General features: G+C 33.6%; 1 protein-coding gene and 1 long non-coding RNA gene across 3 annotated transcripts in view; one reads left to right on the plus strand and one right to left on the minus strand.

Moving 5' to 3' along the window:
- LOC145297590 (uncharacterized) overlaps window positions 1–20,159 on the plus strand; it is a 496,342-nt gene extending 476,183 nt beyond the window's left edge. Inside the window, exon 3 of the long non-coding RNA XR_013870278.1 lies at window positions 19,795–20,159. This is a non-coding gene — a long non-coding RNA (uncharacterized LOC145297590). The remainder of the gene's footprint in view (window positions 1–19,794) is intronic.
- The window catches only part of LOC145297589 (phospholipid phosphatase-related protein type 5-like), a 254,821-nt gene that overhangs the window by 165,975 nt on the left and 65,430 nt on the right, over window positions 1–23,416 (minus strand). Inside the window, exon 1 of one of the 2 annotated variants that reach the window (XM_080143640.1) lies at window positions 11,201–11,328. The exons of the other annotated variant lie outside the window; for it this stretch is intronic. The gene's annotated coding sequence lies outside the window, so the exon portion shown is untranslated. Of the gene's footprint in view, window positions 1–11,200; window positions 11,329–23,416 lie in introns of those variants that run through there. 2 annotated transcript variants of the gene reach the window in all.

Here is a 23,416-nt window from a genome sequence, read left to right on the forward strand (position 1 = left end):
GATCCTTTAGTTCGACAAAAAGATCCTCTAGCTCGACAGAAAGATCCCCTAGTTCGACAGAAAGATCAAGAGTTTGACAGAGAGATTCCCTAGTTTGACAGAAAAATCTTCGAGTTCGACAAAAAGATTCCCGAGTTTGACAAAGATACTCGAGTTTGACAGAAAGATCCCCGAGTTTGACAGAAAGATCCTCTAGTTCGACAAAAAGATCCTCTAGTTCGACAAAAAGATCCTTTAGTTCGACAAAAAGATCCTTTAGTTCGACAAAAAGATCCTCTAGCTCGACAGAAAGATCCCCTAGTTCGACAGAAAGATCAAGAGTTTGACAGAGAGATTCCCTAGTTTAACAGAAAAATCTTCGAGTTCGACAAAAAGATTCCCGAGTTTGACAAAGATACTCGAGTTTGACAGAAAGATCCCCGAGTTTGACAGAAAGATCCCCGAGTTCGACAGAAAGATCCCCGAGTTCGACAGAAAGATCCCTGAGTTCGACAGAAAGATCCTTGAGTTTGACAGAAAAATCCTCTAGTTTGACAGAAAGATCCTCCAGTTTGACAGAAAGATTGTCTAGTTTGACAAAGATCCTCGAGTTTGAAAGAAATAATCCCGTTCAGCAAAAAGATCGTCGAATTTGATCGTCGAGCTTGATAGAAATCATAGAGTTTGACAGAAAGACACCCTCCCCCCCTCCGAGTTCAAAATAAATGTTTCCCAAGTTCAACAGAAACATCCTCGAGTTTGACAAATTCTCGAGTTTAACAAGATTCACTTGAAGAAAGTCGATGACTGAAACGTTGTGGGAATAACATTCAAAGTGAGAACAGTAGTCCAAAAAATCTAAATTATCAATCATCATCTCAAAAATTCAGAAACATGAAATTGTCTTATTACAAATTGATGATATAGCTTACTATTGACCTTACTCTTAATAAGACCAATGTTGTAGATAGGAGGAAAACATCCAGCAGAAAGAGACTTCCACTAGCTTTTGGTTATTGGGAAGAAGCTACTGGAATAGGGAGATTATATGTAGGTATTAAAACAGTAAATTTGTGAATACAACTAAAGCAAAGAGTCAAACGAACTCAAACACAGGCAGCAGTAAATAGACCAGACAATTCTGAAGAATGCATACCATAATAGTATTTATGGAAAAGACTGTGACTAACAACATCACGTCTGTGAGAGAGAATTTGCATTAAAAAAAAGGATGGAGCTAACCAAATTAGATAGCCTTCTGAACCTTATCAAAAACCCTCAAATGGAACAGAGATTTATGAGTCCATATATGACAACAATACTCCATCCATACTCATTTACTGTCTTTATAGTTTGTCGTAGACAACCTATTAATAAATGAAACAGTGTTGTGCACCCCATGGCTTTTTAACTGTCTTTTGTTTTTTAATGTATAAAGTATTGTCAAGCAATTCTTAGCAGCTGTCATATGTGTCAAGAATTAATTTAATTTCTAAGCACATGCATTGCTTAACTTAAATATAATATCAAATATTCTAATTCTTTAACATAATGAATTGTTTGGAAAACTTAATTCAAATAAAGGCCAAGTCGGTAACTGCTTTTGAATTTTTTTTTTTTTAATCTTAAGAACTGATTTACAGTTGAATGCCACCATGGATTTCATGCTTTGGTATGGTTTGGCAGACAGTTATACTTCTGTAAACTCTTTGAAACTTTGTCTTCCTTCATCGTCTCTTTTTTATCTATACTTTTGTCTTTATATATATATATATATATATATATATATATATATATGATGAAAATGATGGAAATAGTATTCCGACAAAATAGAGAAAATAAAAAGGAACAAAGCGTATTATGTGTTCATCAACGTTTCGTCTTTATTTCGAGACTTCCTCTGGATGAATGAGATTAAGAAACAAAAAATACCAGTACAAAATATTTGAAAATGTTTCACGTGCACAGTGTGATACAGTTCTATTTCAGAGAAACGGAAAAAAGATGTTGGAAATTCAAAAAGGAGGAGGAGGGGTGGCGCTGTTAAAGAGAAGAAATTTTAGTGACGTATATATATATATATATATATATATATATATATATATATATATATATATATATATATATCTGTCATAGCTGATGCTACCAGCTTCCTGCACAAAAATGCACCAAACATTGATGTTGTTGATTTTTTTCTTTTCCTTTCCAAAATTCGATTGTGTTCTGCAAAGCCAAAAACAAAAAAAAAAAAAACAATAATTTTCTCTGCAAAACAACGAAACACTATGAATAAATATTTGAAGATAGAAAGAACTGGAAGAAAAAAAAAAGGTTTTTTACCAGAATGACTAGTTTCGGCATTAAATAACCCCAAAAAGAGTTGATACATTATAAAACAAAACAATCAAACCAAACACCATGATTAAATATTTGAAGATATAAAGAATTTGAAACATAAAAAAAAAAAACAGTTTCGGCATTAAATAACCTAAAAAGGGTTGATATGCCATAAAAACAAAACAACCAATTTCTGTCTTTACCACTACTGCAACTACTAATTGTACCACTGCACTAAATGGTAGAGAGAGAATAAGCAACATAATAAATCAATACTTGTAAATCTCATATAGACAAAGCCCTTCTTTCTTTTATTATTATATTTTTACCAAACCATTAATTTATGGTAGGAGTCATGTCCATCAGTTTGTTTGATTTTTTTTTTTTCTTTGGCTCACGGAATAAAAAGTGCCATTACAAGATAAGATTTGATAAAAGATCTTCATAAAGCCAGTGATTCAGAAAATAATATCATAAAATATATTTTTTTTAAAGAACCGAGTTTCAATGAACCTGAAACACTCAAAACAAAAACAAACAACAACAAAAATTACCATTTATATCTGTATGTTCTTAAACTTGAGAAAACTAAATAAAAAAAATATATAAAAATTAAAAAGAAAAACTGATACGATGACTTACACGTTAATTTAATTCAGGCTTATGACGCTGGCCTATGCCTCCAGTCTTTCCTGTATGAATTCTTCATATCACAAATTTCTAGAGCCCCTCTAAACTTCAAAGGTTTTTTTTTTTTTTTTTTTTTACTGGATGGGATTGGGAGAGGGGTAGGCAGGCTGAGTGTGAGAGCTTGACTGAGAGGCTACAAGTGCTCTGAAGAGCCTATCTCAGTTTGCAAGCTACTTCATCACTAGAAAGAGATGGAGCTAATAAAAGTGGATGTGAGCTGGAAGCAAAGGAATTGGATTTGCCAATTCTTTTTTCCATAATGATAACCTGATTGTCACACAGAAATGTTATATTTTCATTTCAATATATTTTTTCAGTTCACTATGGATGCTGACAAAAAGATATTCCCTCGTTAGGTCGCATATTTTTGCTAGTAAATTTAATTTAACTTTAAATCTAACTTAATGAAACGAATTGAAATGAACATAAAGTTAATATAATTAAAAAAAAAAACACTTGACTAGCTATAACCATTACCAACGATATCCCCCATTGTCTATCTGTGCCTAAATTTAAATGCAGATTCCATGAATAAAGCTTATTTTCCAGAACTGCCCGTCTGTGGAGCATTGTTCTGCTGGTCTGCTTCTCAGTTGAATACAACATGATAGTCTTCAAATCCAATGTAAACAAGTTCTTGTTGAGCCATCCCCATAAATAATCAAATTTTACCCATTTTACATTAACAATTATTACACTACCATATCCTTGAGTGGTGTTCGGGCCTTGATAAGTGGTGACTCCCAAGTCGAAAAAACATTTTTTTCAACTAAAAAAGTAGAATAAAAAAAACAAGTGTTAATATTAATTTTAAAGGAATCCTAAACAGTGCTGCTTCATACTATTTCAAAACAATTTACTATTGAATAAAAACGCTATATTCAATGCACCCCCCCCTTATTTTTACAAGCATTATTGTCAAGGCTGGTAAGGACTTGGCCCAACATGGCTGTTTCTTTGTGAAATCTTTCTTAGAATCGCCCGTCTGTGGAACTCTCTTCCGTTCCCCTGCTTTTCAGCTGACTACAAATATAATAGTCTTCAAGTCGAATGTAAACAAGTTTTTGATGAACCACCCTCTAAGTAATCCAATTTACCAAATTGCCACTACTAACGATTACTATGATATTGACCCATTGACTACCTTACACTTATTAATCCTTATCCTCTAGTGGCCTCTAGGCCTTGATAAGTGGTGACTTTGTAAAAAACTAAAATAGAATGAAACAAAACTGTTATATTCAATGACCCCCTATTTTTACCAGCGCTGTTGTCTAAGCTAGTTAGGAGTTAGCTCAACAGTTAGCTGTTTCTTTGTGAAATCAGTTGATACCGTTTTCAGGCTGCTTGAGAAGCTGCTGAGGAAAACATCATGCTATGCACCGTCTTATATTATTTATAAGAATTATATTTTTTTATATTATTTTTTTTTTTTTTTACTATCTCCGATTCGACTTTTTTCTTTTCTTTTTTTTGTAAATTTTCTTCCTTTGAAGATTGTAATGCTGGGTATGGGACAGCCAAACCAACTGCCAACATTGCCCCGCTTTTTACTGAAACCAACTGAGAGCTCTTTTTAGTATCCTCGCCGTTCCCTTAAGTGCAATTGTCTGGATCTCTTTTGCACTTGGTTCACCAGGAATATTAGTTAAGTAGGACTTCAGGTTCTTCTATATAAGTCATGTGGCACTTATAATAACTGGTATGATTGATATCTCTCTAAGATTCCAGTTTCTTTTCATATCATACATGAGACCTTGATATTTGGTCTGTTTCTCCCTTTCAGCTCTGTTCAGACCTCCATCATTAGGGACACTCACTTCAATAAAGGTTGCAACTCTCTTTGGCTTATTCCATATAACTATGTCAGGTTTTACAGTAGCATTTTCAAGGTAGGTGGCTGGTCATAATGTATGGTATATAAGTCATTTCCAACTGTTCTTTCAGGTTGATGTTCCCAGACTGCATACTGACATGAGCATTATCATGACAGTTCTCTGAACCTTACTACTTCCATACTAGCTCACAACAAATTGAAAGCAGTTGTTTTATTTGTGACACCATCACTAGAAGATTACCATATAGAGTTAACAGTCTCCCTCTTGTCTATTTTGATATTTTTAACAGAGCCCCCCATTCCTAGATGTATTGCCTTCACCGCCACAGCTGAGGAACTCGATCTAACCTCTGTATGATAACCCTCCAGAATATCAGCAGGAGGCTAACAGGTGCTACTAGGCAAGGTAGGAGTGTTCATCTCCCTAAGGTATAATACACACCTGCTTATTTGAATGCATATATTTTAGTAATAAAGAATATTTATTTATCTTCCACTGCAAGAACTGTGACACTAGAGTTGGAAAGTGGGATTGAAAAGTTAGTACCTGCCTGAGGAAGAGCACTCTAACTTGCAAAAAGAGCCTGGGCAGATCTGTCGGCATTCCCTGGTAAGGATGCTTCAGGCGATTAGCAAGAAACTACCCCCTTCTCAGAGAGAGAGATGGGCCTCTTAGAACTGCACAGGAACAGCATTACACTGCAATCAACAGGGTCTACATCATTAGTTAATTTTGGGGGTGGGAGCTGAGGATAAAAATCCCTAGTAATAAATTATGAGCATTTAATAAGAAGTTACCTTCCAATCTCTCTTTATATATTGTAACTGATGTTGTATTTTACAAAATGAAATATACTCCACTATTTTAATCTCAAATACATGAAAAATATAAGCCATTTTACAGGAAACCAACCCCCAGTCTGCTGCATGATACTTAAGATTATTAGCCTTCCCCCCCCCCTTTTTTTAACATTAGATGCACTTAAAGCTGCCCTGTTCAAATGATAAAGGAACCTTTTTTTTTTTCACTCAAATATAAGTTTTCTTTGTTGTCTATACTAGTTAGAAGTTTATTTCTTGTGAAATCAATTGATGTAGTTCCCATGTAGCTTAAAACGCTGGTGGTGAATGCTAGCGCCCATACTGAATTTTAAATAAAACACCACACTATGCATTGTTTTATCTTGGCTTTCAATACAAAATCATTTCATATCAAAGCTCTTTAATGCGGTTAGACAAGAAAATCGAAACCCAATCGATCTGACGTTTTACTTTTAATGTTATCAGCACAACCCACAATGATTACATGTAAACATTTTCAGTAGTCTATGCTACCGATAATCTTCATAACCAGAGTGCTCAACTCACAACAGTGAGAGACATATATATAATTAAAAATATTAAGAATTATTCTTATACCTACAGACATTAGTGGTTCATGTTTTTCGCAATCATCAGTGCAGGAAGTGATAATTGCTGTTGGTCAAGTGATTTGAACTTAGTTATAAAGTCACTCTTGACTCCAGTGGTTAACGTCTACCTCTGGGCCAGCATTAATTAACACAGGAATGAAAGAAAATTAAACACTCATAAATGCAAAACGCAGGCGAAATAGAAAAGCAGTAAGAGAATATTCTAATGACCGGAAGTCGTGAATGTTGCATATCGCTAGTTGATCACATTTTTGTTTCTTTTCCAGTTAGGCCTCAACTTAAATATTTTTTAAGAAGCTTAAAAAATTTTTTTGGCGGGGGGGAGGGGGCATACATTTGTCTCTGATGAGTTATTTTGAGCTTCTGCTTTTGAACAAAACACATACTTCATAAAAATATAAATAAAATATATCTTCTGGCTTGAAATGATAACTATAGTGTTATAATGGAATAATTCCAGAGGAAATCCGGGTATGAGAGCTCAATGTGGTAAACAGAGCAATAACATAAAAATATAACACGGAAAATTACATAATTGTCGATGCAATAATTTATTTCAACCTTATGGTATTTTCAAGCATCTCAACTAGACAATTATATATATATATATATATATATATATATATATATATATATATATATATATATATATATATATATATAGAGAGAGAGAGAGAGAGAGAGAGAGAGAGAGAGAGAGATGGATAGATATATAGATATATATTAAACATTTAAGTAGTAAAAGAAACGTTATAAAAAAATATCACACTGTTTGGTTTTCTAAACCGTCATTTTAAAATTCAAAATTCAGCAAATCTTATTAACAACAAGCATTCGATTTCTATTTCAGTACTAGTTGTCATGCGTTTTGTCTTGGAATTTATATAAAACTAGCCTGGGTGCCCGACGTTGCCCGAGTGTTTAGAGGTGTGTGTTGAGCTATATAAAAAAAAAATTTTTTTTTAAATGGTGGCAGGCAGGCAGGCTCGAACCTGTACCGTGAAGCAGGAGAAGACTGTGAATAATAAAAAAAAACGTGATGACTTTGCCGTTGTGTTCTTCGCCAAACAGGAAGTGGTGACGGTTTAAATTAAGGCTAGTCATTCGAAAAGAGGGGATGACTTTTGAAAATATCAGCAAAAAGCGACTCCTCCCTGTAAAAAAGTGCTCAGTTGCGATTGAAGGAATTAATGTTTTTAGCCAATTTTTCGATATTTGTTATCCGAAGGGTTATGCTTCAAAACGATGTCGATATCATGAAAATCCGTCGCTTCTGTCGAAAGTTTTAGACAGATATACAAACATACATACACACATTTAAATAGACAGGTGAGATTTATATTATAGATAATTATTTTATAATATTATATATATATATATATATATATATATATATATATATATATATATATATATATATATATACTAGCAAAAGTACCCGTTATTGACTCGGTCCAAAAACAGCCTATAGAAAATGGACTCTGATTTATGAAAGTATGATAGGTTATGGAAAGGAAGGGTTGTAAAGAGATAGCTTCGAATTTGGGGGTGTCAAAACCAAAGCAAAATATGATGAAAGTAAAAATAAAATAGATAAACCCTATAATTTATTATACCATACCTGTTCACACTGAAACACTTATCACAATATTCTGTGGATCTATATTACAAAACCTTGTTAAACTTTGTGACATATTTCCATTCTATGGAGGTCAGGCACAAACGAACACCCCATAATTTTATTATACCATATTTCTTCAAACTGAAACATAATTATCAAAGTATACTTACGCAGATAGATATGGAAAGTCTTTATTAAAGTTTGTGCCTATTTCCATTCTATGGAGGCCAGGCGCGAACGAAGACCCCACAATTTTATTATACCATCCCTATTTAAGTTAAAGCATACTTATCAAAGTATTATTATGTACATCTATATCAAAAACACTTGTAAATGTTTTTTTTTAATTTTTTAATTCCATACTGTGTGGACCAGGCGCGTACGCAGACCCCACAATTTTAACGAATCATCATTATGCGAGATCAAACATACCCATTCCTGTGTCTCGATACATCTTCTATCATTATATGTGATCAGTTTTCTATAATATTCAACCATATAGGAGTCTATTCGTGACCAAACACACACACAGATGTTCAGCTTTATATATATATATATATGTATATATATATATATATATATATATATATATATATATATATATGTGTGTGTGTTATTGCTGCTTTATTCATTGCTACGATAGGACAAGGTTTAAAGCTTGGTTGGCAGTGCAGGACCTATAAGATTAGAGACTATTTTTTTTACTTTGTCTAATAGAGAGAGACTAGTAGTTGCACCAACACATATGGGAACAATACTCGGTACATGGGCGAATGGAGGCTTTGTAGAGATATAGGATACTGTCAAGTGTGAGTATGTAACTCATGTCATATGAAAATAGGAAAACATTTTCCCTTTTATTTATTTCTTTACAACATTCTTTTAGTTTATTTCCTTTTTGAAAAAGAGATTTTATTCTCGAAATACTAAAGAAATCTATCATCCTGATTATATCAAATTGTAAGTCCATATTTACTAATGTGTATCTGTGATCGTTCTTGAAAAATAAATAGATATAGTTATAGTTCATTTCTGTTTTTGTCCATACGTCACATTACTCCAACACCCGGTTTCCTGCATTGCTATAACCTCCTTATGCACTTACATATTTGTTTACTAACAATATTTAAAGCAAACTACCTTTCCCAAACATACTAACTAGCTCTATGTACGTATTGAGCACTGTTGAAGTAAATACTTAAAGTTTAATTTTATGTGAGTAAATGAAGTAGTTATATATATATATATATATATATATATATATATATATATAGAGAGAGAGAGAGAGAGAGAGAGAGAGAGGGGGGGAGAGAGATTGAGAAGCAGAGTGGAGAAACAGAGAGAGAGATTGAGAGAGAGAGTGGAGAAACAGAGAGAGAGAGACAGAGAGAGAGAGAGAGAGAGAGAGACAGAGAGAGAGAGAGAGAGAGGGAGAGAGCACTTTATTTACACTACAAAAGAAAAAAAAATTCTAATCCATTACTTTATTCTCAAACACATGAAAACATACAGGCTTTTTTTTACAGGAAACCAAACTCCAGTCACTTGCATGGTACTGAATATTATTCTTAGTAAACGATCAAAGACTAGATCACTCAACCTTCCATTAGTATCCTACTTAAAAAGTAATGGTTAAAAGTATTTTTTTTTGTTGTTGTTGTTTTTAATCTGATTATTTATATGTGCTACTGCAGCAACGGCATTGGCATTCGTAGCATTTCCTGAGATCCTTGAAAGCACATTAACTCAGCTGTCAAAGGCCAGGAATTAGTCGTTTTTAAACAGATGAACTATCAACATCAAACAATAAGCGCGCAAACATCTGTTCACATCTATCCTTATCCACAGATCCAACAGGAAAATACAAAAGTCAAAAATAGAATCAGGACGGAAGATACATAACTGTATTTTCATGGAAAGGAACTATGGTTATGTTTATATTTTGCTAGCTGTCCCTATCCAGCATTTCTCGGGAATCTTTTATTAGACAAAAATCATTCTTTTAACTGTTTTACTTTTATTCAGCTCAAACAAGGTATATTACCACTGAAAACGTAAATGCCTATAATAGTAGGGACCAGATTTATTGGAGAACAATCTAAATGGGGAACTGAGTGGCACAATTACATGCAAATTTCTGCATATTCGTACAGTCGGAAAAACAAGGCGCAGGGAGGGAATCGTTTCCAAAATTCATATTATTTGGATTCGAGAGCATTTAAATTAAGCGTAGTCAATCGAAAAGGGAACAGTGATTTGCAGAAATGGCGATGCAAAAACCGTCCCCTCCTTGTAAAAAAACTGGCCAGTTGAGGGTGAAGGAATTAAAGTTTTTGCCAATTTTTCGATATTTGTCGTCCGAGACGTTGAGTTGCAAAATGATATCAATCTAATGAGGATCCGTCGTGTATGTCGAAAGTTTTTGCAAGACATACAAACACACAGACATTTTGCCCTTTATATATATATACTAGGATGAGTGGCCGGTGTTGCCCAGGTGTTTGGAGGTGTATGCTGAGCAAAAAAAACAAAAAAACAGAAAAAACGGTCAATTTTTTTTAACTTTAACTCTTATTATAACCCCTTAAGATTTATTGTTTTGGGATCAAATCAAGTTATTAAGTTAGATCCATGTTCAAGGAACTTATATCTAAAATTTCAAGTGTTTAGACCCCAAATTGTCGGAGGAGTTTGGTAGAGTTCTCAAGGGTCAAATCGTTGAACTTTGACCCCTAAACAGCAAAATTTCTGGCCGAAAACTGATCACATAGATTTTCCCAAATCTCAGTACCCTGTATATCAAATTTCGAGTCTGTAGACTAAAAATTGACAGAGTTATTGCGTAGGGAAATGTACACAGGAAGACACACAGACATGTTCACTTTTATAGATATAATATAGATAGATATATAGATATATAGATGGTTATCCACCCTATTCAGGACTAAATGGATTCCATAGAAAGGCAATTACAACAAGTCTTGAGGCAATTTCAGGGTAATCTTTCTGTAACATTATTCTGAACTTCTGTAAATACACAATCTTGTAAATATACCGCCATGTTGTCTTATTTATTGTTGACCCTCCAAGGTCACAACACTTCAGAAAATGTTTAAAAATTTATAAGTTACACATTTAAGTACCATTAAAGGGCCTGTTCCCAACAATCAGTCCAATGAGAACTGGGCCATTTCAATGGCCTTTTATCTGTTGGGCTGTAGAATGGGTCATGGATAGTTCTAGGAGTTCCACCATCCCTGACCTCGCCTCCGCTTTTTAGGGTGAAGTAAGTCTTTTACTTACTGACTGAGGTGCCCTGACTGAGTAATGCTGACAAGGTTTCTCAGGCAAATTTTAATAGGCTGGAGTGCTCTTCCTTTAGGGGTGTTGGCTTGAGTTTCTTCACCTTCCGGCCTTGTGTCACATCTTCCTGCGGTGGGAAGAAAGTAAATACTAGTACTCTTGAAGCAATCTTTCTGTAACATACTAATCTGTACTTTTGTCAATTGGAGAGAACTTGAATGCCTACTAGACACTATTCTTGAGTGTCTAAGGTCTCTCTGTACATGGGTTTGTCATGACCACCTGGCATGAACATACTTTTCCCAAGAAGTAAACCCTGGCTAAATATTCCAAATCACATAGTATTCATCACCCTAATAAGATCTCCTTAACCCACATTGGCTTTTATGAAGAACTAGCCTGAGTACCCAGAGTTGCCCGGGTGTTTGGAGGTGTGTGTTGAGCAAAAAAAAAAAAAGTGGTAGTAGGCAAGCAGGCTTGAACCCGTACCGCATATTTTGTAAATATAACACAGCGTTGCCTTAGACACTATCATCTTTCTACGGCCACAAAAATTTCCAACGCCTATTTTTTTTTTTTTTTTTTTTTCGAGTTAGTAGGCATGATAACTAGCTCACAAAATTATCTCCATTTACAGCTTGAAAATATGCCAGGTGTATGGGGAGAATGTTGTTACAGAATGGCTGTGCCAGAAATGGTTTGCTCGATTGCGAAAAATTATTATTATTGACATTTAATCTAATATTTATTGATGCTGCTTGCTCTGGCCGATGGACAGTGACCAAGCGAAGTTATAGCTAAACAAAATTGCCGGTTGATCAAAGACATTCTCAAGATTTCCAAACTGAACTTGGAAAATGAATTAAAAAAAACGAACGAACTTTTTGACCAACCTAATATATATATATATATATATATATATATATATATATATATATATATATATATATATATACTTACACACACAAAGCCGATGTTGTAGACAGTTCTGTTTTTAGAAACGCACTACTATTTTTATATAACTGTTATATATTCTAAGTATAGAAGCTACAAGATTAAAGGTCAAGTTATTACATCTTAGACGCATTAAAGAGCCATTGGGTATATAGCGTTAAATAACATCCTACTTCACAAAGAAGTTAAAAGTGCAAATAAGCCAACAGACTTTCATCTTATTATCGTGTCTACATGTATTTCTCGCCACAACGTAACTTTCATAATTATTCTTTTTTTTTTTATTAAATTTTTATTTATTTTTTTAATCTAATATTTATTGAAATCAAAATCATGTAATAGCATAAAAGTAAAAGGAATTTTTATAAATTCGATTTCAAAAAAAAAAAAAAAAAACTAATTTAATTACAAAATTAAATTTCGGCTTCTTAAGTATTCTCGGCAGTTTACCAGATGCTTCACAATACTTTTTCGACTTCCCAAAACGTCTTGACGGCCATACGATAATAGAGATCAATACAGTGGGGCACATATGGAGCATATCACTGAAGAGTAATAAAAAAAAAACTGTTGGACATTTATAGCTGAAACTTGGTGGGCATGTCAGAAAAAGACTGACGTTTATTTGTACCAACTACAATTGAGTTGCAAAAATGATTGCAAAATTTTCTTAATGATTTGATGGTTTCCGTTTTGAGGGTGCGGGATCTCACCCTGTGAAACCATTTCTGTTTTTTTTTTTTTTTTTTTTTTTCTATTGTTTAAAAACAAGAATAGATTTAAGGGGCCCATAATTCATACGAGAATCGTCCATGACGTAACGGATATAGTAGTAGGTGAAATTCGATTATAAATGACACTCTTCTGAAGGTTAAAGGTTTAATTCTCAGTGCAGGTGTTCGAAATTCAGTACAGATTCCCAAGTTTGACAGAAAGATTCCTGAGTTTGACAAGAGACACCTGAAGAAGGTCGGAGATTACATCGGCCGAAACACTGAGTAACACTCAAGATGAGAACAGTTGTTCAAATAATTCAAATGATACAAACTTAAAAAATGTGTTTTCTTGTCAAATTCTATGATTATTCTTATATTTCTAGTTTATATAAAAACACAGGTTTACTTGTGAAATTTTTTCAATATTAGAAGCAACAAATTTTATACTTAAACTAGCAGGGAGACCCAACGTTGCCCAGGATTAAATGATATCAATGAATGTTTCACACTCCCATATCTTTATTGTCATCGAAATCGCTTAAATCACCCATTTTTTTTCAATCAAATCGATTGATTACCTGCTCCAGTTGGGAAACCATCGCAGTGCATCAGAAGGAAGCTTCACATGCCTCCTCACATTGACTTAGTTAGTCCACAATACATTGTAATCTATATTGCACTGTAGAGAACCTACTGTCGATTCTATAAAATTATTCTTTATGTATAATAGTTTGAATTAAAGTTTAAACTGCAAAAGTCAAGTATCATGGTTCGATTGTGCTCCAAACAGAAACATTAATTTCGAATGTGCCCCTGTCATATCAAAGAACCGACTGTTGATTTTATATGCCAAGCCTTTCGGCTTGTGTGGTAATAAAAGTTTTCAAATGCACTTGTCATGTTAGGCTGTGTAAAATTTTAACTTTGGCCAAAATCGCCTGTTCCTACTTTCATCGGATTATTTCGATACAAAACCTATCTTAGAACACTGCCAGACACATAAAGTATCTACATGTGAAATTTCACAAAAATCAGCACAGCCGTTTTCGAGTCTATAGGGAACGAACACACACACACACACACACACAAAGTTCCTTTTATATAGTAGAGATCTCTGAAGTTTTGGATGTACTAACCACTTATCAGTATATGAACTTGATACAGTTTACACCGTTGCGTTGTGGGAAAAATAATAAAATTATATATATATATATATATATATATATATATATATATATATATATATATATATAGAGAGAGAGAGAGAGAGAGAGAGAGAGAGAGAGAGAGAGAGAGAGAGAGAGAGAGCTGTCATTAATCATTTGTTTGGCCAGAGGCCTTTTTGCCGTGAGTTGTTAAAGTTCATCTGTAATTATTCCAATGCATCTGAAACTCTTTCATTGGTTGGTTTGAAATTTGATTATTACCATAAACATCTGTTTCAGTTTTCTTCCCCAAAAATATCTGCCATAGTTATTTCTCTACATAGATGCCGGTTTCATTTTCTTTCAAATATGGCTGTTTTAGTTGCCATCTTAGGGCAACATAGCTGACCTAGTTTTGATAGTAGAATCATTTCTTTTTTAATCAAATTTAATGAAACGTTTTAAAAAGTAGAATTTAATAGAAAGTCCAACTAATTCTAGTTACTGTGAGTAGTCATCAAAGCGATACAATAAATGTCTGTGGATAAGAATATATATATATATATATATATATATATATATATATATATATATATATATATATATATATATATATATATAGAGAGAGAGAGAGAGAGAGAGAGAGAGAGAGAGAGAGAGAGAGAGAGATAAGAACAAGTAGTTAACAAGTTAGAAAAGCATTTCATCCAAGGCATGAAAATTGTTAAACAAAATGTTTTTACTATAGGCTTTAAAAATAAAGGTACAAGATTCAATTTGAAATTTATTTATCTTCAAAGTGCACTTTTATAAATTTTACAAAGTAAGGTATAAAAATTTAATTTAAATTGAATCAAAAAATTACCTTAGATTTATTTTATGTAATGTACATTCTGTTGTACTTTAAAAAAAAATCATTGAAAATTTTATATCTATATCATTAATTGCTAGATGTAATGTACATTTTGGTGCACTTTAAAAACATTATCTTTCATCTAGCAATTAATGATGACTTTAATCTTTTCAAAATCAAACATGGTGGTATAAGACGGCTTCTACGATTCATTTTGTTTTTTTATAAACACTGCAATAAGTTTTATTTTTATGTTTTTAAGTATTTTAAATATTTTTATTTTCTTTTATCACTATTTTCTTTACTTTTTCATTCCCAGGAAAAAAAAAACTTTCCAATTATTTTTTGAGAACATACATTTGTCATGGATGAGTTATTTGGTGGGCTTCTGCTATTTAACGAAACACGTGTAAGACGTACTTCATAAAAATATGAATAAATTGTTATGAGTATGAATTAAATACATCTTGTTTTGAAATGATAACTAACGACATATATATATATATATATATATATATATATATATATATATATATATATATGAGTTAAAATTATTATATAGAATAAAAATTGAATTATAACAACACTTGCTGCGAAGCTAACAACTTAAATCAAGACTACCGGAAGTCTGAAAAAATGAAACACATGTAATATAAGGTAAAAAACATGTTGACTACTAACTACTACAGAATTCGAGGGATTATTGCATTTCAAGGCAAGTGGGTTTAATCTAAAAATGCAAATAAAGCCCGTTGGATACTTTATATATATATTGCAGAAGTTAATAAGAAAGGTTCCGTGAAACTTTTGGAAACTTGTTTTTTTTTTTCTAAGCGCTGATGTAGTTCAGATGTGCAAAATTGTAATTGATGATATGCCAACACAAGCGGCTGAAACAATTGTATGCAAGATGTTACCACTAAAAGACAAACATTTTGAAAACAAGTAAATACTTGTGTGCATAGTCCTTTTAACGTGGTATATTTAAGCAAAAACATCTCTCTCTCTCTCTCTCTCTCTCTCTCTCTCTCTCTCTCTCTCTCTCTCTGTATATATATATATATATACATATATATATATATATATATATATATATATATATATATATGTATATATATATATACACACACTCCTCTATGAGTGAGCACTCTGAGAGATGAAATTTTGATTTCCACTTAGCATTAAAACAATGGTCATTCATAAGAAAAATGGAGTCCTTTCGACTATCAGTATCTTAAAAAATATAGATAAATGAATAATTTTGGTCTAAGCAGGAAACTTTTGCTGCTTGCATGATCATATTCGGTTTAATATCTGCTGTACATGCTGACGTGTGCTGGACAGCTTTTTATATAATCTGACTTCCAAACTAACCTATCTCATGCTAGGTCTTTATTTATCCCTCTCACTTCCTCCCATGTTTGCCTTGGCCTTTCACCGTAAACTGGATCTATTCATGCAACACATGTCTTCAACCCTTGCAGCTGATAAAAACGTACACATCGCTTGCAAACCAGAATCATAAAAAGTGTCAATGGATGACGGGCAAAGATATATTTTATCTTATATTTTATTATATATTTTATTTTATGAAAATCACTCCGGACAAGGCATGAAACCACTTGATGTAAGGAGTTAACGAAAATGAAAGATTATTATCGCAAAGACAGAAGATGCCTATTGCCCTCAGTCTTTAAAAGACCAATGCTATAGTTAGGACGAAGAGAGTTCCACAGACATTCAGTTCTTGGAAAGAATCTAATGGAATAGGAAGTTGTATAAGTATGCAGTATGAAAACAACACATTGATAGAGACCACTAGAACAAAGAGTCAAACGAGCTGCAACAAAGGAAGCAAGAAATAGGTAAGACAGTTTCCAAGAATTCATGCCATGGTAATATTTATGGTACCTATGCAGAGAAGTTACCGCGTTGAAATAATGTTATTATTTAGAAACCCATTCTTAAAATGGGGAGAAGGTGTTTTGTAATTATACTATACATTCACCTAACAATGTAAAAAAAAAAAAAATATCGGAAAACTTTAATTTAACTTGAAAATACTATTAAAAAAAAAAATAGCATGGTAACTTCTCTGCATAAGCACCGTATTTATAGAAAAACCGAGACTAGCAACATCACGTCTGTAAGAGAAGAGGTTGCAGAGAAAAGTAAGAGTGTGGGGCGCCAACCAAATTACAGACAAGAACCCTCAAGTAGGACAGAAATTCACATAACCAAATATAATAACAGTATAATAATAATATGTTTGTTTATTTATTTATTTGCAGACGGTCATTCTCATCTTCATAGTTTTGTTGGCTAACTATTCCTCTGGCCTTCGTCAGTTGGCCAAAACGGTGTGAAACAACAACTATAAAGATGAGGATAACAGTCCACAAATGAATAAATAAATATACAAATTACTCATCTCAAAAGATTCCAATAATAAAATAATATACCATTCGGTACGAACCCGACAATGGAGGATCAGATAAGAACGGAAAAACTTGGATTTATAAGACCAAAAAACCCTACCTTGATTGCCCTTTGGGGTCCGTAGTGAAGTGAATAGAGGCGTTGAATCTCTACGGTTCCAGGTGAGCATTGTCTGAAGATAGCGGTTTCAATCCTACCCAAAGTCGGCCAGAGGCTTACTTGGCCAAAACATGGTGAGACGACAACAACTATGGAAGGCAGTAATTACTGAAAATACAGTTAAGAAACTCCGCATTCCTATCCCGTCATGGTTAACCACCTGATGAAGGCCAGGAGAATAGTTTGCTGAAACGTTGTGAAACAAAAACTATGAAGATGAGGATAACAGTCCGCAAATCAATCAATAAATAAATATACAAACTACTTATCTCAAAGGGTTCCAATAATAGTGTAATAATATTTATTTTGTTTTATTCAAAATAAATATCATTTCTCAAGATAACGTATATCTATAAAGAAGTTTTGTCAATAATATCTGGAGAAAAAGAGCTTTTAATTAAGTATAATTATGGGGGGGGGGAGAATCTAACAATTTAAATACAGGTAATGAATAATCATTACGGGCACTTCGATCAGTAGTTTTGTTTTTGTTACACAGAAGTCACCACTTATCAAGGTCCGGAGGCCACTCGAGGATAGGGGTTAATGAATGTAAGGTAAGGCCAAATATGATAACGATACATTTGTACACATGGGTGGGCCTAGAAACATGCGAAGGCAAACAGTTATGAATAAAGAGAAGGAAAGGTACTTTTTTTTCATGCCTCAAGTTTTTTTTAACAGGAAATGGCACAAAACCTCACGAGAAGACGAGAAGGTGAAGTAGGTGGAGTATAAAAAAAGTATAAGCAAATAGAAGCCAGTCTCTGTCTCCCTTTCACCTACACACGAACTTTTTATGCTTAATTTGTTACTTGCTAGAATGGTGTTCAGTAATGGTTACACCCGACAGCAAATCCTTGATAGGAGGCAGGTAAATACAAAGACGGATTTATGGGTTTTCCGTTTTCCAGCTAACACTGATTGAAAAATCAGCCCCTGTTAAAGCATTCAATTTCTATTAGTGAACTTGAAATCCGAGAATCTAACAAACATTTACCACCCAGTAAAATGGCTATAATCACATTGGCTCACACGTTCTAAGGATCACCAAGTAACGTTGAACCTAATCAGTATTAAACTGGTGACAATTTGGGAAGACCAGATGCTGTATGTAATAAAATTCGGCGCTTCTACACTATTGGGACGAAATTTCGGAAATTGTAATACTGAATTTCACATAAAAACAATAGCATCTACGTATTCTTCATATTTTTAAGATGAATATATCAAAAAATTATGAAAATTGATAAGGTAGAAAATTATCTATTAAAGAAAATAAAAAATAGAATTTGATGAAAATGATCGTAAAACACAGGAGAATTCGAAAAGGAGGTAATTTCCCGTTTTGATTGAAACAAAATGGAGCAAAATTTTCACCCAATTAAAGTTGTTTTGTTTAAAATTCAGTAATATTCAGGTAATTTCGACGGCATAATTTGGAAACTGCCATTGTAACTTATTAGAACTGACAAAAAGAAATCAATTGAAACCATTGTTTTTTACCTGACAACTCCATTTATCGACTACAAAATCTCGTCCCAATTCTGTAGAAGTGCCTAAAATTCTCTTCAGTGAATTCAAATTAATTCTATGCAACAAAAAGCATGAACGATTTGGGCATAAAATCTCACAAAGATGTTTGACATGACCTAAGACAATATTTTAATATTTTTTCTCAATTCCGATACAATTACCGATTCTGATTCTGAATTTTTGAGATGAGGATTGACGATTTCGATTATTTGGATTATTTGAACTACTGTTTTCATCTTAAGTGTTATTCTCACAATGTTTCGACTAATGTAACCTTCGACCTTCACGCAAATTACTTAAAACTTATACCCAGCCATGGTTGACAGAAGGAGAGCATGATATTCACATTGATTAAATAAAGAGATGTTTGAAATACTGTGCAGATTCCCAAGTGTGAGAGAAAGATTCCCGAGGTCAACAAGATACACATGAAAACAATCGGGGATTACATTGTCTGAAACGTCGTGAAAATGACACTCAAGATGAGAACAGTAGTCTGAAGAATAAAAATAATATAAATTACCGATTCTGTTCTAAATTCCCAATTCCAATACAGTTATTGATTCCGATTCTGATTCTAAAATCAAATAATCGCCTAAAAAGTAGAATTTCATTTATTTTTAGCAAAGGGAAGGGATTTATCAAAGTTTTCATATACTTTTAAATTTAGATATAATGTGAGAAATTCTGCAGAAATAAGCAAGCTTTTTATTGGACGGTTTCTCCGCCCATAGATTTATTTTAACTAATCAAATTGCATGTTATAACTAATTGGCCAAATTTCCTTTTCAGATCAGAATCCAGGAAGACAGAGTGGGACACACGTGGATTACTCACTCGAATCCATTTATATTTGCACGTCTGTGCTTCAATTTGATGTCTCTCAAGACGAATTTAAGGTCTAGTGTTTAACCTGCCATTGCCCGCCATTGAGCAGTTTCCACATGGACTCCTCATGTATGCCCAGCTAGCAGCTCGACTTGGAAGTCACTCAACATTTCCAACCTGCGCATTTCTTCGTCAGTGGAAATCCTACCCAGCCCTTATCGAAGACGAACTATTATTCCCTTCGGGAATGTTACATAGTGGCAGATAGCTGAAGATGATGCATCTTTTGCAACATGGACCTTTTTTACTTTAATAAAATTTACGTTGAAGTTTTAAGGTGAGCTTGTTGTAATTTCTGTTTGGTTTTCTTCCACTCTGCCGAGGGCAAAAACTTTATAAGAGAATCTCACAATAACTTAATTTTTAATTAGACAAACTGCTTAATTTTTCTCTCTGTGACAGTTTAATCCAGATATTGCAAACATAAAGATTAAATTTTCTACAATGTTTGAGAAAGTTTTTTTTTTAAGTGAATTTTAAGCAAGGCGAATTAAAAATAAAACAAACACTTCTCTCATTCCTAAGACTAAGACAAAAAATGGGTTAGAATTATAAGGGATAAAAAAAAAAAAAAAAATTGGAGCAAGCCTCCCTCCCCTTCACACACACACACACACACACACACATAAAAGCTTTAATGAGTGACACAAGATTTCATACTTGACTCACAGGTTTCGAGAGCGGGGTAATCTCCGGAATGACATGGTGCTGAAACTCGATGTCAAGTCACAGGCAGGAGAATGTGAAGCAATTTTCATAATGAAATATTAGTAGTGTTGAGGGAAGAGGGTAGACCTCATCATCAAGTGTTACATTTTTATAAAATGATATTTTCGAATCTATACAAAATATGAATTAAAGTCAAATCATTTGCACGCTTCCTTCTTTCTTCATAGAATTATATCATTTGATTAAATAAAAGACAGAGATTCCTTGAAGATATCCAAAACCAAACTCCTTTTTATCTATAATACAAATCTCACCTGTCTGTTTAAATGCATGTATGTATGTATGTATGTATGTATGTATGTATGTATGTATGTATGTATGTATGTATGTATGCATGCCTAAAACTTTCGACAGAGGCGACGGAATTTCACGAAACCGGTATCGTTTCGAAGCTCGACCCTTCGGACGACAAATATCGAAAAATTGGCTAGAAACATTAATTCCTTCACCCTCAACTGGACACTTTTCATCAGAGAAGGGTCGCTTTTTTCGCCGATATTTTCGAAAATCATCCCCTCTTTTTGATTGACTAGCCTTAATTTAAGCATTCGTCACTTCCGGTTTGGCGATGGGCGCAACAGCAAAGACGTCACTTTTTTTATGTTTTTTTCCTCCTTCGTGGTACAGGTTCGAGCCTACCTGCCTACTACCACTTTTTTTTTTTTTTGCTCAACACACACTTCCAAACACCCGGGCAACGCCGGGCACCTAGGCTAGTTGCATATAAAAAAAAATTAATCTGGTCACATGTTTTTGCAAAACATATGCCATGATACGAAATTTATTTTTAACACAATTAGCCATCGAATTATGATCATCTAATGTTTATTCGAAATTAGAAATTATTGATCCACAACCCAATTTTCAGTGTATAACCATAAATGCAAGCTTCAAACAATTGAAAAATCCTTACAAATCTATCACATCATTTTGTGGTCAATTAAAATCAATCATAATGGAATAATTATTAGATTAAGCCAACTTAAGCGTTATTCTACTTTGATTGTTTATATAAGATTATTTCAACAGCTTCAAAGATAGGAATTTGCTATCGGAGTCGAGATCACAAAAGCTATCAGTAATGAACGCCATCTCCTTCATGGATGGAACTAGCAGTCCAACGACTGAAGTCAAAGAGAAGCTTCTTCAGCCATATCAAACCCTTAACAACATCTCAGGAGGAGGCACAACAGAAATAAATTATACATTTATGAAGTGAAAATATTAAATTTTATCAAAGTAACCTCCAAAATAAACCAGATATCGCAAGTTGAAATCGAAGGAAATTTAACACAATTAGCCATCGAATTATGATCATCTAATGTTCAATGGAAATTAGAAATTATTGATCCACAACCCAATTTTCAGTGTATAACTATAAACACAAGCTTCAGATAATTGAAAAATCCTTACAAATCTATCATGACACTTTGTGGTAAATTAAAATCAATCATAATAGAATAATTATTAGATTAAACCAGCTTAAAACATTGTGCAAAATTCTACTTTGATTGTTTATATAAGTTTATTTCCTTCATGAATGTGAACCAGCAGTCCAACGACTGAAGTCAAAGAAAAGTTTCTTCAGCCATGTCAAACCCTTTACAACATCTCAGGAAGAGACACAACAGAAATAAATCATAAATTTATGAAGTGAAAATATTAAATTTTATCAAAGTAACCCCAAAAATAAACCAGATATCGCAAGTTGAAATTGAAGGAAATTTAATTCTCAGCCACAAGGTTTTACCCCCGGCACTAAAGTGAACTGAATTATTTCTGAAATGGCCTTTTCCTTGGTGACTAAGATATTTTACTAGTTTTGTGCAGTTCTATAACGTTTCACTCTCCCAGGCTTTGCCTTCTCTCTTTGAGTAGAGGTTAGTTTATTGCTAATCACCTAAGGTGCCCCTACCAAGAAATGCCAACGAGTTTGTCCAGATATTTTTTATGTCACATCTTTCTGCTATGGAAAGGAGATAAATTAACTATATTAACCTGCTTTCGCACACTAAAGTGGCTAGTTCATGATACCTACTTTAAGCAAAGAGTTTACCAAAGTGGTTTATATTGACCCTCCCCCACCTCCCGAGATTGATTAGATATTTTAAGTTATTCATAATAACGTAACTGTCACACTCATTTTTTGTCTTTAAGTGGGGGGGGGGGGTTCCAAATAGGAAAGCCTGTAATGTACTTCAAAAGTTATGCGTGATATTGCTTCTTATTGTCATGTGTAACATGACCACTATCTTTGATGACAGAATTTGCTTGTTTTATATCTTTTAGAAGTTGATCGCCTAGTAATGTTCTCCAGCAGGTTTGAAGAGTCGGAAGATATGAGATCTGATTGATTCAAACTTCTAGGATTTCAAAAATTTAAATCTGTCAATATTCATACTGTCTGTGGACTCTTAGCATTCTTACGCGTTCTACAGACTCTTTCCAAAATCTGTGACTACTCAGAACACAATGAAATGCAAAAAAGATTTTACGTTGCTTAATTTTTATCAATGTCTCATCTATCCATCATATATGACATAATCACATTAGATCACCAAAGTTAAGCAACGTTGAGCCTGGACAGTACCAGATGGGTGTCTGTTTGGGAATAGCAGGCGTTGTATGTAGGAGCATATCGATACCTTCCTGCAAGAGTGAAAAACCTAACATCATCATCTTCCCTAATAGAGATATGCATGCGAATGGGAACCGCTTGTGGATCTATACTCCAATGAAACTTCCTCCTCCAGAGGAATCCGGTTCAACCTACCCAAGGTGAGTACCACTTCAGTAT

Source organism: Euprymna scolopes, chromosome 18 (assembly GCF_053919585.1).
Source record: "Euprymna scolopes isolate OS-2025 chromosome 18, ASM5391958v1, whole genome shotgun sequence".
Taxonomy (NCBI): domain Eukaryota; kingdom Metazoa; phylum Mollusca; class Cephalopoda; order Sepiida; family Sepiolidae; genus Euprymna; species Euprymna scolopes.